Source organism: Portunus trituberculatus, chromosome 32 (assembly GCF_017591435.1).
Source record: "Portunus trituberculatus isolate SZX2019 chromosome 32, ASM1759143v1, whole genome shotgun sequence".
Taxonomy (NCBI): domain Eukaryota; kingdom Metazoa; phylum Arthropoda; class Malacostraca; order Decapoda; family Portunidae; genus Portunus; species Portunus trituberculatus.
Window position 1 is genome coordinate 4670078 of NC_059286.1, and position 18559 is coordinate 4688636.

The window sequence follows — 18559 nt, forward strand, 5'->3', positions numbered from 1 at the left end:
CAGTAATAATAGCAGAATTGTTAGTAGTAGTCACAACAGCCCCAATAACACCTAAACACCATCACACACATCCACCAATTTCCTGCCCAGAGATGTACAGAGACAGAAACAAATAAATAAAATAAATGAACAAATTGCGACACTGATAAATATTCGTGCCGTCAGGTGACTTAGTAATTACCTGACACCCGCAGCAGCACCTGACGGGCAGCGAAGGGAGGGGAGAGGCTGTAACAGGAATTCAATATGTTTGTCCCCTTCACACTTCACTCTTTCCTCCGCCAATACCATTTCCTTCACCTGAAATACTTTTTTTTCTTATTTTTGCAGCGTTTATATTTTTCGCCTTCCTTATTTCTTATCTCCTTGTCTTCTCGATATTTCTTCTCCTTTATTTTTGTTTCTACTTTTTTTTCATTTCTATTCCTCATTATATTTTTTCTGCATCATTTTATTGTTTCTTTATTCGTTTCATTTTTTTCTATCTTTCCTGCCTCCTTCAAGTATTTCTCATTAATTCTCTCCTTCCCTTTCTTCCATATTGGATGTTTGAATTCGTAATATCTATGTATTTGTTCCGTTCACTTTCTTTTACCTCTCATGCTATCCCTTTCCACCCTTTGTTAATCGAACGAGGCAAGACGTGTACAAAAATATAACAGATAAACGAAACAAATATTGAAAGGAAAAAAAAAATCATCCTTGATGTAAAGAAAATATGTAAGTATAGAGATAATATTCAGATGAACGAAACAGGAATATAAATAATCAGCTGATGTAAAAAAATATATACGTAATAAAAAAAAATAAAAAAAACATATGCGAACACATAACATGAAGATAAACACACAATTGGAACCAGGAAGCTAAAAACAGAGGACAGATGGCGCTTATAGTGACTAATGGACAGACGAGGCAGGTGTTGGCGGGCAAAAGACAGACAGACAGAGAGACAGACACACAGACAAATATATGGATAGAAAGACAGACAGACGGACAGATATATGGAGTTATAAACACCACACAATCAAACAAACACAAACACAGGATGTATGAGAGAGGTGGTCGGTAGCAGCAATGGGGCTTGGCAGTCCTTATTGCTTGAAGAGAGATTGTTTACGCCACTGATGGGGATGGTAGGCCCCATTGTGTGGAGCGCGCCCACCAACACCGTCAGTGGAATTCACCTTGTCTTTCCCCACTGAATGTATCACTATCCCATCTGCGGCGGCTTTCAATGGGGCCCACCGCCTGCATCAGGGGCATTCACTGTCCCTACCCACACTGAACGGATCGTCAGACCGATTGCTGCCGCCCTCTCCACAGTATGGGGCCCACCTTCCCCATTAGTGGTTGAAAGCAACTCTGAGAAACACAGTGGGGGAATAACTGGTTTGGTGATGCAGGGAAGGTTTAATGAACGGAAGACAACCTGGCATGCTCACCCCAACCACTGTATATTCTAGTGCCGGCAGGTGACAGATCGATCCGGCCCGCCCTTCACACACCTTACTAATGAGGGGAGTCTACCTGTCACCAAAGAACGAAGACCTCCCTACCTGCTAAAAGAAAACGGGGACACTGAGACAAATTAGTGTGAATATTCTACACGAAGATTATAATACAAGAAAAAGAGATGGTGTGTGTATATATATATAATTTAGCTCTAAGACATTATAAAGAAAAGGTGAATGAAAAAAAAAAAACATGTCAATTGTGAGGTAAAGTAAAAAGATGATATAGAGACAAACAAAAAAAAAATCCTCCCCCCCTCGAAAAAAATGGAATAAAAAAAGAGAAATATAAGAAAGTAGGCACAAAATGAGGGAGAAGGAAACAACATAAGATAATACAGAGACAAGGAAGAGAGGAAGATAGAGACATCTCATACCTCATGTCCGTGCATTAAGTAGGAAGGCAAGGGAGAGGAAGGAGGAAATGCAACGACTGGGGAAGATAACAAGGAAACAATGAGGAGAAACACAAGACGAAGTAGAGAGAGAAGAGAGAGAGAGAGAGAGAGAGAGAGAGAGAGAGAGAGAGAGAGAGAGAGAGAGAGAGAGAGAGAGAGAGAGAGAGAGAGAGAGAGAGAGAGAGAGAGAGATAAAGGGAAGGATGCGGTGACTACGAGATAAGTTAAGAGGGACAAAGAACTTGGACTGAGACAAATGCGACAAGAGGACTATGACGAAAGAGGAGGAAGGGAAAGACGCGAGGATTAAAAACAACGAACGAGAGATTACGGAAGAACAGACAAGGACTAAGAGACAGACAGCTCAAGAGAAGGAAGAAGATGAAGTAATAAAGAGGGGAGAAGGGGAGAAGGAAAACTCAAGAAAACCGAAGGAAATGAAAGGCAGACGGACAAGTAAAAGAGATAAGAGTGACAAGACAATTAACTCTCCTCCTCTTCATCCTGCTCCTCCTTCTTCTCCTCCCTCCTCTTCCTCCTTCGCCTTCGCTGTGATAGCGTCAAGCCTCCCTTTGGTCCAGCAATACAAAATTATCTCCCTTTAGAACTGTTCCCTCCCTTAGAAGACTCGAAGATACAGGTCATCCCCTCTCCCTTGCCTACCCCTCAAAATTACCCCTCGCCAGCCCCTCTTCCCTGAAAATGATGACCCCCTTAAGGCCTCCATCCCCTTCACCTTCCAGGAACTCCTCTCTTCTCCCCTGAAAAGACTCATCCAAGCCTCTTTATGGTGACTAACGTTTTATAACATGGCCCCGAGATGCGTATTTCTGAGTCGCCTGTGCCTTAGCGTTCTGCCCCTTCCTTTTATCAGTCATGTGAGTAAAGGAGACGAGGGGATAGAAGTGACTAGCGTGGTACAGCTGGTTCAATGAAGTTCGATATCTAAGTGTCATTAACGTATTCTGGTTTTCAGGTGTTGTTTATGTTATGTGTGAGGAAAAGGAACCATGAACCACTACAGCTTGAGGAAAATAAAGATAAACTGCCTTTTTTGTTGTTGTTTTAAATAGGTAATGAGTTCCGGGAGACGTCATGATAATCCTCTCTGGAATAAGTCAACACTGAGTCAAGATGAACACTAACAGACATCCTTCGATTTATGTGATCTTACGTTGACATATCGCGCAGACTAAAAGAACTTAATCCGGAGTCAGTGAACGCAGGAAAAAAAAAATATGGAAATCCGTCAATCAGTAAGCCAGACATATTCCTCACGGGCAGACGGATGGTGCAAAAATAGTGAACGTCCCACTTTCTCCAGGCAACACACTCCTTTTCTGTCTGCCTTTCCCCCCACTTTTGTCCTAACACACTCCTTTACCCTTCCCACACACTCCTTTGCTCTCCCCACATAGCCACACCCCTTCTGCTCCCCATGCACTCCGTTTGTCCTACCCACTCACTCTCTCTTGTCTTACACACTCACATAACCTCCTCAACCCTTCCCACGCACGCCTCTGCTCTTCTCATATACTCCTCTGCTCTCCCCATGCACTCTCCTCTGCCATCCCCACGCATTCCTCTCTTCTCTCCCCACGCAACCTCTCGCCATTTGTGTTTGATTGACACTTGAAGAAGAAAAAGAAAAACAAAACTAAACAAATCCAATGTGTTGCGTCAATATTATATCATTTTTTTTTTTTAAGACAGGAAAAAATATGAATAGCTCTCTGAGATTCCTTTAAAAAATACGATCTTTATTTTAATTTTGTCTTTTCAATGTTTAAGTACTATATTTATGTTGTATTTGTGCAGAAACTCAGAATACATCAACATATACATGTAAGTCAACACACACACACACACACACACACACACACACACACGTCTGTCGCAGTAGGTAATTTCAGCTCAAGGAAACTCTGAAGCCAACAAGAGCTCAACAATTCTAACAAGACGCTGCTTGGCCTGACTCGCCTTGAGGACTCGGGAGCTTAGTGGCGCCTTCCGCGACAGCCAGACCAAGAGGCAGCAGTGAGCAGCGAGACAGACTGGGAGAAAAGGTCAAGATGATGTTGCGTCGTATTAATTTCCTGTACTGATTTCTTCTTTTCCTCTACATTAAGTATACTAAATCTCTCTCTCTCTCTCTCTCTCTCTCTCTCTCTCTCTCTCTCTCTCTCTCTCTCTCTCTCTCATACTATTCACTCTTCTATTATTCATTGCAGTGTAAATTTATCATAAAATTTATAACACAAAGTTTTTAAATTTCATATCAACACTTCAAGAATAATAGTTGCGTAATAAATTTCAGTACAAACTCTCTTTTAACGTCCCTTTTAGTATCGACAAATCCATGACAATAAAGCAGTAACGAACCACAAGATAATAATATAAAATTGAAACCACCACACGATAATTAAGGAAAAACATTGAAAGCTTAAAAGGTAAGAAGTAGATATTATTGAGGGCTGAAAAATAATGATAAACGCCAAGACGTAAAATATGAAGAAAAACAAATTAAGGAGAAGGACTGAGGAATAAGTAAGTGAAAAGTTGAATAATATGAAAAGAGATAGAAAATAACAAACTCAAAGGCATTCCGGAAATGAAAGCTGAATATTATTTGATGAGAACAGAAGGAACAAGAAAATGTGAAACAAAATAAAATATATATAAAAGGAAAATACTGAAGGATAATTATCTACACAGAGATATTAATTTGAAAAAAAAAATACAGTGAGATGTATAATATAACAATCTATTTCAAATAAGGACATGAGAGAGAGAGAGAGAGAGAGAGAGAGAGAGAGAGAGAGAGAGAGAGAGAGAGAGAGAGAGAGAGAGAGAGAGAGAGAGAGAGAGAGAGAGAGAGAGAGAGAGAGAGAGAGAGAGAACGAGAAAATCAAAGTTCAATAATACATGACCCGTTAGCCAATCTCCTCGTAAAAGACACCTATGAAAGATCATCTAAAAGGTCACATTAAATACATTCAAATACCATTACGAGATTTCATTTTCACTCTGCTTACTATTTGGCGATTTTATACAGCTTCGGAAACTTATGTGGGGATTAAAATAGTGAAAAATTGAGCTATTAATCTTTTGACCTCCATAGACCTTTTCTAATGTAAATAAAAACCTCCAAGAGTACCAAAATTCATGGTAAAAAAGCGCCCCTGTACTGAAGGAGTCATATATTCCGCCGTCTTACTTGATCTAATTCTAAAAGAGTCTAATCGAAGATACTGGAGTTTTCAGGGATGCTTTTTAGAATTCTATTGGTAGCATAGCAATTTCTTTTAAGGTTCAAATTAGAAATACAGTACTGAAGAAGTTAAAGACGGCCAGACACCCAATCACCACCCACGCACTCTCGCCTTTTTGTTCCCTGCGTTCCCTCAGCCACGAAAGATTCTCATCTCCCACCATTCTCTTCTCTAGTGTCCCCCGCCCCCTTCCCGTCAGTTTCCTCCCACGAGCACGATATTAACCCTGGAACAAAGCGAGCAGCTCTTCATAGCCAAGGATGTGAGAGGGATTGTAACCTTAAGACCTAAAGATACTAGAAAAACCATACTCTATCTCTTTCTCTTTCTCTCTCTCTCTCTCTCTCTCTCTCTCTCTCTCTCTCTCTCTCTCTCTCTCTCTCTCTCCTTTTCATCTTTTTTTTTCAGTTCATGTCTCTTTGTTGTGTAACTTCTGAGCTTCCTTCCTATGTTGTCTCTCTTTTTTTTTTCTTCCCGTCATTCCTTTTTTCTCTTATCCGTATTACATAACACCACTTCCGTCTATTTTTCCACTCATCCATCCCTAATTTTCTTTCTGTCTCATCTTCTAGCTCTTGTGTTCATTGACTCTATTCATTTTCTCATCTCTCACATTGCCTCACTTGTACCTCCTGTCTCTTTATCTCCTTTTCCTTACCCCAATTCTTCTTTCAGTCTTTATTTTTTTCTCATTTATTTCACTCCCTATCTATCTTAATAACCCAAAAATGTCCTTACTCCTTTAGCTTCACTCGTTTCTTCGTTTCTTGTCATTCTTCCAGCCGTTATCTTCCTCTCTCTTGTTCTTCCGCTTCTGTTCCTTGTATGGACGGTAATTATTCTGCTTCTCTACAGGCTAAGTCTTAAGGCGGCTCAGGCTGGTGATTGATGTCACAAACCAGCCTCATTTCTCCCTCCCACGGTTTTCTTATGCTTCCCTCAATCACTCTTCTGACGGGCTGCCACTCATGCACTTATATTCCAAGTTATACTCCCGCCATAGTGTATTATTTTCCTTTTCATGTCATTAATTACGGGAGAAGTTAGTATGAGAACAATGAAAAGGTTATTAGTGTATTTTCTTTTACTTTTCCATCGCCTTTCATTCACACAAGGGAGATGTTGGTATTAAAATAAGAAAAGGTATTTTAGTGTAACGTTTTCCTTGCTTCTTCACAATTCGTCACTTATCTATGCAGCGAAAAAGTCAGAAGGAAAAGAATATTTTTTTTTCCTAATTTTTCATAAACTATGATTTACTAGTCCAGTTAAAAAAATACGATTAGATTGAAGAAAATTGTTGTTGTATCCTTTTCTTTTCTTCTCCACAACCCAGATTTTATTTGTCCTGGGAAATTAATAAGGAAAAATTATTCGTTATTACGTATACATCCATAACAGCTCATCCTTATCTTTCTAACATATTTTCCTTTCTTTTATTATTCATTATTTCCATCTTCATATGCGCTTCACCTATTCATTCCCTTCTCCTTTTTCCTCCTTTCTAACATCGATTCATCCAGAGTATAAAAAGGTTTGGGATTTAATACACAACACAGTGTGGATTGTCTACACCTGAAAGCACATCAGATTATTCGTATCCTTTCCTCCAAACACTTATCAGCATAACGGAGTCCACATCCCATGGGAAGCAAATTCCAACACAAAAATCGACAAAATAATATGAAAATAGCATAAAAAATAAAGACAAACTGGAACAACAATTTATAAAGATCATGTAATTTGCTGAAAATATGATCGACCCAACCATAAAATAATAATGATGATAAAAAAAATAATAAAATCAATGAACAAAATGCAGTGAACCGTCCAGCACTTGATAGGAAGATTGCTCAGGTGAATCGCAAATTGCCGTGTAAATTGGTTCACCTCCATTCACCTGCTGCTCTTTAATAATCATATTGACCTGGCAAATAAGCACTGATCCGATTAACAGGCCAATCCGATTTCCAACTTTGACCAAAAAAATATATATAGGCAAAAATGAGGCGCCAAGTACAAACATGAAGGCGATTTGGTGGCAGAGGGAGGGAGGGAGGGAGGGACGGAAGGGAAGAGAAGAGAAGAGAAGAGAAGAGAAGAGAGAGAGAGAGAGAGAGAGAGAGAGAGAGAGAGAGAGAGAGAGAGAGAGAGAGAGAGAGAGAGAGAATCTTTTTATTCATTATTATTATTTCATGATCATTATTATTTTCTTTACGATGGAAAAAGTTAACAGTGAGCAATATTGGGGGATTATTATTACTATCACTCATTTTTACTCTGGTGAGACTGATCAGTGAGCAATTCCGAGTAAATTCCTCATGGACAAACCAATACTTGCACAACAGTTGGTGCCACAGCCTCGCCGCACGCCCACACCTCAGAACACATAATATACCACGAAAAGGATATTATGAAATGAATTCTGCTACTCAGCTATGAAATGGTATAACACACACACACACACACACACACACACACACACACACACACACACACACACACACACACACACACTGTACATCCCACACTGTAGCAATATTTTTGTATGTATATGCAGCATAACTGAAATATTTAGATGTAAAATTGACTGTGCAAAAATATACCTACACACAATTGGTTGCTGAAACACCCAACAACAAACAATCGTTATCAATTTGAAAGCAACATGACGAGTAGAGTTGATATAGATTACATACATGTCTAGTATTTGCACCGAGTTCCTACAGCAATACATAATTCGTGACATGGTAAAGAACAACAAGATGACAGATAGATGGATTACATAAGGAAAAACCAACGAGACTACAGATCTATAAACCTTAATGGACAGCACACATATTAACCCCTTCAGTATTGGGACGCATTTTTACCATGACTTTGGATATGAATAGACGATTTTATTTACATTTGGAAGGATGCATGAAAGTCAGAAGATTAATAGCCAGTACTCACTATTTTAATCCCCACATAAGTTTCTGAAGCTGTTTAAAATCACTATATAATAAGCAGAATAAATATGGAAACATGTCATGGTACTGAAGGGGTTAATTACACAAACCATACAACCTATGTACAATAAGGACTTAAATCTCCTCGAAGGGCCTTAAGACCTCATTGGCTAACTTTGAGAGCTTCTTAACTATCACAGGGAAGCCTTGATCTAACATTGCCTTTTGAAAACAACCGGGAGTGGATGGGGACGACATGAACAGTGGTAAGGGCGCTTGGAATCCAGTGCCGAGGCTTTGTGAGGAGAAAGTAAGTAATAACCATTAATCTTCCCCCTTCACGCTTGCCTCGCCGAGATCCTTAGTGATTAGAATGTAATTTCGATTTTAATCTTGAAAGGCAATATTTATGTCGTCGCTTTAATTACGTGAATCAAGTGTTGTCTGCGAATGTCCAGTGGTGGAGAGAGAGAGAGAGAGAGAGAGAGAGAGAGAGAGAGAGAGAGAGAGAGAGAGAGAGAGAGAGAGAGAGAGAGAGAGAGAGAGAGCTTTATTCTTGCTGAGGCGGGAATTTTGTATCCATCCCCATTTCCCATGCAAAGGCGCTGGAATACCACTGCGTGGCGCGTAGCCTTAATGCTTCCTTCGTCTCCTGTGTATATTTTGGGCCAGATAGTGTCAAATTCGTTTAGTTTTGTCGTATATTACTGAGACGTTCTTCTCTGTGCGGGGGAAAAATAATGAAATGGCTCAAGTTTAGTTTTTACAACACAAATCGTCTCTTAAAATCCCCATCAAGACAACCTTACCACACACTGCACAAACCAGAGGAGATTAGGGAATGATGAGAAAACGAAAACTAAATAGATAAAGAGCGTAGAATTTTTCCTCATAATCGTGACTGACATTCATAACCAGATTTTCTTTTCGCAAATACAGGACATTAACATTTGTGAGAGCTGTGAATAGAGTAAATAATGCACGAAGGCAGGACTTTGTGGTGTCGCCAAATTGGTCAAAATAATTAACTCCGGTGACGCATTCGGGAAATGAATCAGAGGAAATTGTGTTGAGCAACCATCGCACTAAACTAAAACAGCATTGGAGTTTTTTTCCACTTTGTTGTGGTGATGGATGTAAGATAAGACATGATTATTGCAGATTGACAGATGAGTTGTGTGTGTGTGTGTGTGTGTGTGAGAGAGAGAGAGAGAGAGAGAGAGAGAGAGAGAGAGAGAGAGAGAGAGAGAGAGAGAGAGAGAGAGAGAGAGAGAGAGAGAGAGAGAGAGAGAGAGAGAGAGAGAGAGAGAGAGAGAGAGATTTCAATACACAACTCTTTATGAAAAACTTCTAAATATTAAAAGGAATAAATCTAACCACACAGCCCTCCCGAACAACGAAACACTCATCAAGTTATGAATTCAATCTCTCTACATAACTCGAAGAGGAAAAAAAACTGTTGCAGTACAATTAGATAAGCTCTCATCTCCACACAAACCAAGATTTCTAAACCAACACGTGACAAAGAACTAGTAATCAATGTAATTACATATATTAAACAAGATTACAGCAATTACATATATCATGCAAGATAGGTAATTAGTGAAGTACAGATTAGTGATGTAGTAATAACAATTGTTTCCCACGTGGAGTCAATATGATAATAGTTTTGCCTCTATATGACACACCTGACAGAGCGCACCTGTCTGATTAAGCTGCAATTAGCCAGTCACGTCCACTGATCTCTATATTATCGAGATCAGTGGTCCCAACACGATCCTATTTATATTTCATTCAAAATTCAAAACACCTGCAATTTCCTGATACATAAATCACCTCTATGTTTTATCTACTTTTGAAAAATAGTAATTCCCATGCTAATATATAAAAATATAAATCAATATATTTATATTGCTATAAATTTCACTCACATTTTAGAGGAGCTGCATTTACTGGTATTTAGGATACCTATACATGATTTACTTACTACTAAAATCGTTGCTTCCATACCTATTTACTTATTTATGCACTTAATTACAGGCACACGTTTAAATATCATTGAAATCTAAAATAACATTACATTTCCTGATGTTTAAATTGCCTGTGTATCTTTCATTTACTCCTTCAAACGCTAATCCAAAACCTATATTTACATAAATAGTTGCATAGAAAAAAAAGTTGAACAGTTGAACAAAGTTTGTGTGATTTGATAGGCATTAACTAATACAAGATTACTAACACATGCATTTGCTATACGACTCTTGATAATGTCACTTCATAATAGCACACACAGATAGAGAAAATAAAACTATAAAACAGTAACACCCTTGCCTATATAGCAGTAATACTCCTCCCTGACGATTATACCCCGAAATATTAAGCAAATACCTTGAACAATACAACACTGAATAACAATGATAACCAAAAATAATAGAACAATATGGAACGAAAGCCAAGATGTAACATAAAGATTAGGAATGCAAACTAAGTGATTAACTGCTTTGGTGTTACGAAAGGCTGAGAGAGAGAGAGAGAGAGAGAGAGAGAGAGAGAGAGAGAGAGAGAGAGAGAGAGAGAGAGAGAGAGAGAGAGAGAGAGAGAGAGAGAGAGAGAGAGAGAGAGAGAGAGAGAGAGAGAGAGAGAGAGAGAGAGAGAGAGAGAGAGAGAGACCATAAAACAACAAAAGACGGAACAAATGCTTGGTGGAAATAATGAAACTGTGGGACAAGGATGATGAATGGACGCCCGGGGAAAGCCGAGGCGGAGTGGGCAGGGAGGCTGTCTGGAGTGCTGCTGTTGCTGCTGCCTGCCTGTCTGTCTGCCTGCCTGCCTGCCTGCCTGCCTGCTTGTGTAAATCTCCCTGCGGTGAAGAAGGAACTAAGGTCATGTGTTAAAGTTGATGGCGCCTTGGTGTGTGTGTTAATTATTTCCTTGAGATCTAACGCTACTACGCATTCTTCCTTCGTTTAAAGGTGACGTTTGGCATTCATACTTTATACCTCGCAAGATAATATTCATATAAATATTCCGTTCCTCCACTCCATCTCATGTGACACACTATAGGGATATCTTAAACTTATCTCATCACTATTTCAAACAACCAATCCATATTTTTCCATGTTTATTATTTACCTAGTTTATGTCCCTTCTAGTCTTACTCATTTGATATTCATTCAGAGTTATTTCCATTTATTCCTTTCCTTCTCTTTATGTATTCTGAGTGGTTCAAGCTATTCACTTTACGCTTCCACATGATATTATTGAATAGTTTCCCTTGGTACTGAATGTGTTTTAGGAAAGACATATTCAGTCTTGAACAGAGGGTTGTTTACGTCAGCCAGTTGTGTTTAAAACAACTAGTAATCAGTGGCCGGTGATGTCTGGGTGCTGGCATGGAGAGTCAATAACAAGTTGCAGACAAAGGCCCGGGACAATGGAAATGAACACCTGAGGACATCTTCAGGTAACATAAGCTCCTCACCTACGTGGCGCGTCTGTTTGTCTGTCATCATCTTTCAACACGCCTGCAGGATTCTCAACCAAAGTGAGCATCAAAGGGGAATCAAAGTGCACGTACGGTATAAACTCTCATAGTACATTTAAAACTCCCAATGGCTTCTACGTGCATTGAAAACATTTACCTAATGAAGAAACATTTGATGAGGAGGAGAAGAGGTGAATAATCGTGGAGTGATGAGGTGAAAGAGAACCAGAGCTCAAGTTTCCGTAATAAAACATCGAAAAGAGGGACGAATGTGAACAAATGTGAGAAAAGATTACGTCAACCGGAATCAGAGGTGTGTGTGTGTGTGTGTGTGTGTGTGTGTGTGTGTGTGTGTGTGTGTGTGTGTGTGTGTGTGTGTGTGTGTGTGTGTGTGTGTGTGTGTGTAGCGCTTATGAAACTGTTGGCATCGGCGTGGCACTGACCGGCGCTATAAAACTCGGTGCCAAACATGTGAGGGAATGGTGATAGGAAGCTTTTGTTCGCCTGTCTCCCTTCCTGTAGTGTTATCTGCTGCTCCTGCCGTGCGCTCGTGGAGGTTTGCCGTGTTATTTACTTTCTATCAAGGGATGTGTTCACCCTCCCGCCCTTTTTATTGTACGTGAATTGAGACAAACTAGTGAGATTATGACACTAAGAATATTAAAGTAGCCAGTTAATTAGAGTCAATGTCCTCAGTATATAAAATAGTTTATCGTTGAAGAATCTATTCGTGTTATTCTCCGGTGATGTTCTGATGGCGTAAAGGGAATGTAAGAATGAAACGAGCGTCACAGGAGCTGGCAGTTGAAAGGTGCTCATAAATAAGCCTAGCAGTGACGCGTCTTGCATCGCTACCACACCCTGTACGTGTTACTAGGCACCTGTTAAGCATTACTGCCATCATCACTATTTTCAGCTATATCATCACCAATGCACAACACAATATAGAAATACATAAATGCATACTGAAAAGCATGAATAAATGAATAACATAAATCTCACTGTCACAAATGTAGAATTATATTAAAAAAAAAAAAACTGAATAGCTGTTTATTATTATTTAGTTTCCATCATCGTTTATTTTTTTGCCATTATTGTTAGTACTGCAAAACGTACTTAAAAGATATATTGAAAAAAAAAACTGAAAAAAAATATATGTAGTGCAAAAACAAACAAACAAACAAACAAACAAACAAACAATAAAAATGAAAATTTCACACACACACACACACACACACACACACACACACACACACACACACACACACACACACACACACACACACATCCACACACACGAAAAAAAATTCACTCGTTTTACACGTAACATTTATCAACACAAAGCCGACATTTGTTCACTTCCTAAAGATCTTATACTTAAAACTCCAATCATGTTCCCATAGGACCATAGGTTATAAATACAGATACCTTCCTTCACTCACTCACATCACACACTCTTTGATGGACAGTACAGCATTCAGGGTGCGAAAAAAAACCCTTGATGAACAGTAATAAAAGTTAAGGTTAGGTTAGGTTAGGTTGGGTTGGGTTAGGTTAGATCATATTAGAAACTCTTCACTGGACAGCCTGCAGCATTCCTAGTGCGAAAAAGACTTGATGAACAGTATTAAGAGTTTAAGTTGGGTTAGGTTAGGTTAGGTTAGGTTAGACCATATTAGACGCTATTCAATGGAGCCTGCAGCATTCTGGAAGTGAGAAAGCCTTAAGGAACAGTATTAAGAGCTTAGGCTAAAGTTATTGCAAAAGGTTGTGGGGTGAGAAGGAAGTCATAGGTGCAGGATGGACGTGAGGGCAATATCTAAGATGGCCTCGCGTTGTTTTTATGGCGGCGTTTTGGGATCCCGTTGGAAAGGCGATAATGGGATGCCGCGACAAATCCTATTGTGGCTAAGTTTGACGATAAATCTTACGCGTTTCCTGGAGCTTTCATGGTTTCTGAGTTCCTGTGTTTTTGTGTGTTTTGAGGATGTAACACTTTTTTTTACTTAAAGCGTCCGAGTACGTATTATTTCATAGGCTTTTTTTTTTTTATCGTATGTTCTATTACTAGTATGATTATTTTATGCTTTTTTTTCCTGTATATGTGGACTTAAACCTTTCAGTACTTATAGCGTCCGATTATGTATCATTTCATAGTCGATTTCTTCATCATATTCTCTACTATTTCAATACGATTTGTTATGACTTTTCCTCTCTCTATGGACTCAACTCCTTCAGTACTGTGACGTGTTTTAGTATTTAATCTGTTTAATATTTGGCGATTTTATACAGGTTCAGAAACTTATGAGTGGATTAAAATAATGAAGACTGTGTGCATTAATCTTCTGACCTCCATAGACCCTTCATAATGTATATAAAATCGCCTAATCATAAACAAAACTCATGATAAATATACGTCCCAGTACTGAAGAAGAATGATAATAAATGAAGGGTTTTCGTCCAAGTACTTTATCATGAGTTCCGTTTACACAAATGACATACAGGTTCGATTAAGTTAGATTAAGTTACTGGGTCAGATTTGTTGTAGTTAGATGTTCAATCATGAGTCTTCAAATATCAATTGCTTAAGTTCCATGTTGTTCACAATCTTATGCAGAAGTCGAAAGTCTTTTAGTGAAAATTATAGACTTTTATGAGCTGATGCTTTAGTAATACAAGTGGAGGAGGAAGATGAGAAGGAGGAAAAGGATGAAGAAATAAATGCAAAGGAATACAAAAGAAAGTGAAACAGCAACAAATCATTTTTATCCTTGCAAAGTTGGTTGGTATATATTTCTAACTAGTTACAAGAAAAAGAGATGAGAAGGAGGAAGATGATGAGAGAAAAGGAGAATGAAAGTGAAAATGAGGAGAAGAGAGACAAGAAGGATAAAGGAGATAAAAAAAAGAAGGGGACACGTAACTCAATACCTGGGTAATTAATAAGCACGTCAAAGCCACATCAATCAGAGCCACACAAGGAGATTTAAATATAAACACTGAACACCTGCGTCACACCACTGCGTCACGTACACACATGTGGCGGGGCAGGTGACAAAAAGGGAATGTGAAGATAAATTAACTTGACGCAGGTGATGTTTTGATATATTCCCTTCATTATCAGACATTTCATGGTATTTATTTTGCTGTAATGTCCTTCCTCACTACGTCAATGTGTTATTTTTGCTCTCTCTCTCTCTCTCTCTCTCTCTCTCTCTCTCTCTCTCTCTCTCTCTCTCTCTCTCTCTCTCTCTCTCTCTCTCATCCCTTCACACTGTCCTCCTATAGTGACTTATGCCATCAACCCATCATATGACACACCTACTAGTCGCCAAAGGGAAGAACTCGCCACTGGTCTCGACTCAACCCACAGTCATCTTGTTAGTAAAAGGCCTAGAGTTCCATTCACTGTCCACTCCTCTCTTTCTCCACTTCTTCCCCTGCTCCTGTTCTCCGTCCCTCTCCTCCACTGGGTACACTAACAAGGTCTTGATAATAGGTGGACTCATTCGGCCGTCCTCAGCCCTTCTCCTCCCAGTGCAACCCCGAGTTCACTGACTTCTAAAATGCGAGGGCGAGGGAAGCGAGGGACACTGAAAGAGGCTGGTGGTCAAGGGAGAAGTGAAGGGTGAGGAGGTTAAGGAGAGGAAGAAAGGCAGGACTGGATACTTGGAAATAAAGATACGAGTGTAGTGCGTGCGTGAATGTAGGAGTGTATATGCGGGTAGTATGTTTGTATGCACTTGCACGTGTATACCTTACATGTTAATACGTCACGAGCTTTGTATTAACTATTGATTATTTTCCTATGTACTCTTGTTTTAAAGCAATATTTCACTGTGAAGGTCATTGCTATAGTAGTTGATGGTCAAAATAATAAAATAAACAAAACGAACTACCATATAACAGAAACACGACATTAAGTTCTACCACACACTCGACTATGATTACCAGGAAAGACTTGGAGAAAAGGAGCAGAGGAAACCAAGCCACAGAGGGGGAGAGAGAGAGAGAGAGAGAGAGAGAGAGAGAGAGAGAGAGAGAGAGAGAGAGAGAGAGAGAGAGAGAGAGAGAGAGAGAGAGAGAGAGAAGAAAGGCACAGTTACTCACCTCTCTAGCCCACCTACTCGACCTTTCACTCTACGTCCTCTCATCATCAAACGCAAACACGTCCATTCACCTTTTTAGCATCCCTTAGCGCCCTCCTCCCCTCTTTCAAGCCTTCCTGTAGGCCTATCAGAGGGCGATGGCAGGGAAGCGAGGCGGTGCGGGTCAAAAACAGGAAGGGATGAGTCGAATGTCACCTACTAACACACACACTTCCCGAGACTGCGGCGTCCCTGTGGTGATCGTTAGGACTGTTACGTGATGATGTTTTACTCCGGGAAGTTACGTAGGTTTAGTAGTGAAGGGGAGGAGAGGAGGAAGGGAGCGGAAGGATAAGAGAATTGCGTTTTGAGTGAATCATGTGTTTTGTTTTGGTAAAATTGAAGGGGCTGATGGGAAAAAAATATATTGAGGTGAAAGAAAGGGTTAAAAAAAGGCACAAATTCAAGAGAACTGTATAGCTATCACCAAAGGAAACAACAAATATCTTACGGCCTCGCGAGAGGAAAACTGAAATATTTTGTGATTCAGGAGGAGAAATCGTGCTTCGTTACGTCAAAAGAAATATATATGAAAAAAAATGAAATAAAAACTCTACACAACAAAGCCTCAGCAGATAAACCTTTTGTGTGTATGAATGTCTGTGTGTTCCCTTATCCATAAATGAAGGAGGACAACCTACCCCAGATTTCCTTCGTCAGGGCTGCGGGAGGCGTCTCATGGGACCCTGATTTATGGCTGGAGACCTGGGAAGGCGATTTACGGTGCTCTGGGAGAGGTGAAGGGAGGAATCCTGAAGGGGACTAGTGGATTTATAGCGAGAAGGGGTTTCCGGGAGGCGGGGAGGTTCTTGAGACGACGGAAAAAAAAATAAATATCGAGAAAAAGAAAGTGGGTAAGATGTTGAGAAGTGTTGCAAGGGAGAGAGGGGGAACAAGATGAAAGGGAACAAGAGGTGGAGGAGAGAGAAGGGGTAACAACAGTAAGGGTGAGAGGAGTGAAGAGTAGGTGGAATAGGAGGGAGAAATGAAAGAGTGAGAGGTCGTGGAGTATAAAAAGGAGCTTTAACGAATTTACAGGAGAGAGTGGCGGGGAAGAGGCTGGAAAGGGAGCTATGATGAGGGTGAAAAAAACCTTCCCTGCAGAGAGAGAGAGAGAGAGAGAGAGAGAGAGAGAGAGAGAGAGAGAGAGAGAGAGAGAGAGAGAGAGAGAGAGAGAGAGAGAGAGAGAGAGAGAGAGAGAGAGAGAGAGAGAGAGAGAGATAATGAAGTTAAATCTGCACTATTTCTTCCTTAAAAGCTTCATGGACAATACTTATTTCTTAGCTGGACATAATTTACCTTAATTTCTCCGCTAATACAAAATATTCGCTACACATTTTTTTTACTGATATTCATACAGTAGAGAAAATTTTAAAGTATTTTTTCCATTAAGATCAAATACTACGCATATTTAATTGAGTTTCGACATATTTTTCTCTTCTTTTAGTCGTTTATCCCATTAAAATTCCATCTTTCATTATTTTTCTCATCATTCATGTTATATTTTCAAAACAATTATATTTAATCGAATTTAGGTTATTTTTTCCACCTTTATCGCTCTATACTTTCAAAATCTCTTTTTTTTCCTCTTGTTTTGGTGTCTAAATATTTTCCCCACCTTAGTGATCTCTGTGGCTTTCCTTCTTAATCCAAACGAATAGTCTTCATTATCATTATATATCAACCTGAACAACATTTTCTTCCACTTAATATCATCCACTTTCCTCTCTCTCTCTCTCTCTCTCTCTCTCTCTCTCTCTCTCTCTCTCTCTCTCTCTCGCTCTCTCTCTTATTTATCATCCCTTAACATTTCTCGCTTTTAGTATTTTTCTGTTGCTTCTTTCTCATGTTCCTCCTCCTCCTCCTCTTCTTCTTTTTCATTTTATTCTTCCTCTTCTTTTCTCCTTCTCCTCCTCCTTCTCCTCCTCCTCCTCCTCCTCCTCCTCCTCCTCCTCCTCCTCCTCCTCCTCCTCCTCCTCCTCCTCCTCCTCTGCCTCCAGCCTCAGCCTCAGCCTCCGCCTCCCTCCTCTTCCTCTTCTTCTTCCTCCTCCTCCTCCTCCTCCTCCTCCTCCTCCTCCTCCTCCTCCTCTTCTTCTTCTTCTTCTTCTTCTTCTTCTTCCTCCTCCTTCCTCTTCTTTTCCTCTTCTTCCTCCTGCTTCTGGCCTTAAGCAGTGCCAGCGATAGGCCTAATTCACCTGTTTCTCCTGCCTCGTGCCACTCAGTCACTTCACAATAAAGAGGTCGTCAGCAACCTTGCGACAGACTTGTTTACACTTTTTATATGAAATATTAAACATTAAGGTTCGCTGCCCTTTAGACCAGAACATGTGATTTAGCTCTTTTATTAATTCATTTGTGTATTTACATGTTTACTCATTTATTATTTATTTTATTCATTACTTCTTAGGGGAGAGAGAGAGAGAGAGAGAGAGAGAGAGAGAGAGAGAGAGAGAGAGAGAGAGAGAGAGAGAGAGAGAGAGAGAGAGAGAGAGAGAGAGAGAGACGGTGTATTCCACGTGTTTTTCATTTTACAAAGACAAAACTGCCTTTATTATATTCTCTATATTTATGTAGTTTTCCAGCACATGTGTGGTGAGCCTTTATATGTGAGAAATTTTACTTTTAATTGTATTGATATTTTTTTCTTCAACAAATTAATGTTATGAAAATTCTTTAGCTCACGAAATTAATTTGAATGTTATGCACTGAAGTAAGTCGAAAATATCATGCACTTATGACTGACCCTGGATAATAACGTTAATACCATTCATACTTTATGATTCATGGAATAA

The 18559-nt window shown here is 39.7% G+C and overlaps 1 protein-coding gene across 6 annotated transcripts in view; it reads right to left on the reverse strand.

Annotated features, from left to right (window-relative positions):
* Positions 1 to 18559, reverse strand: part of LOC123511891 (hemicentin-1-like) — an 867319-nt gene that overhangs the window by 470995 nt on the left and 377765 nt on the right. The window lies entirely within an intron of this gene.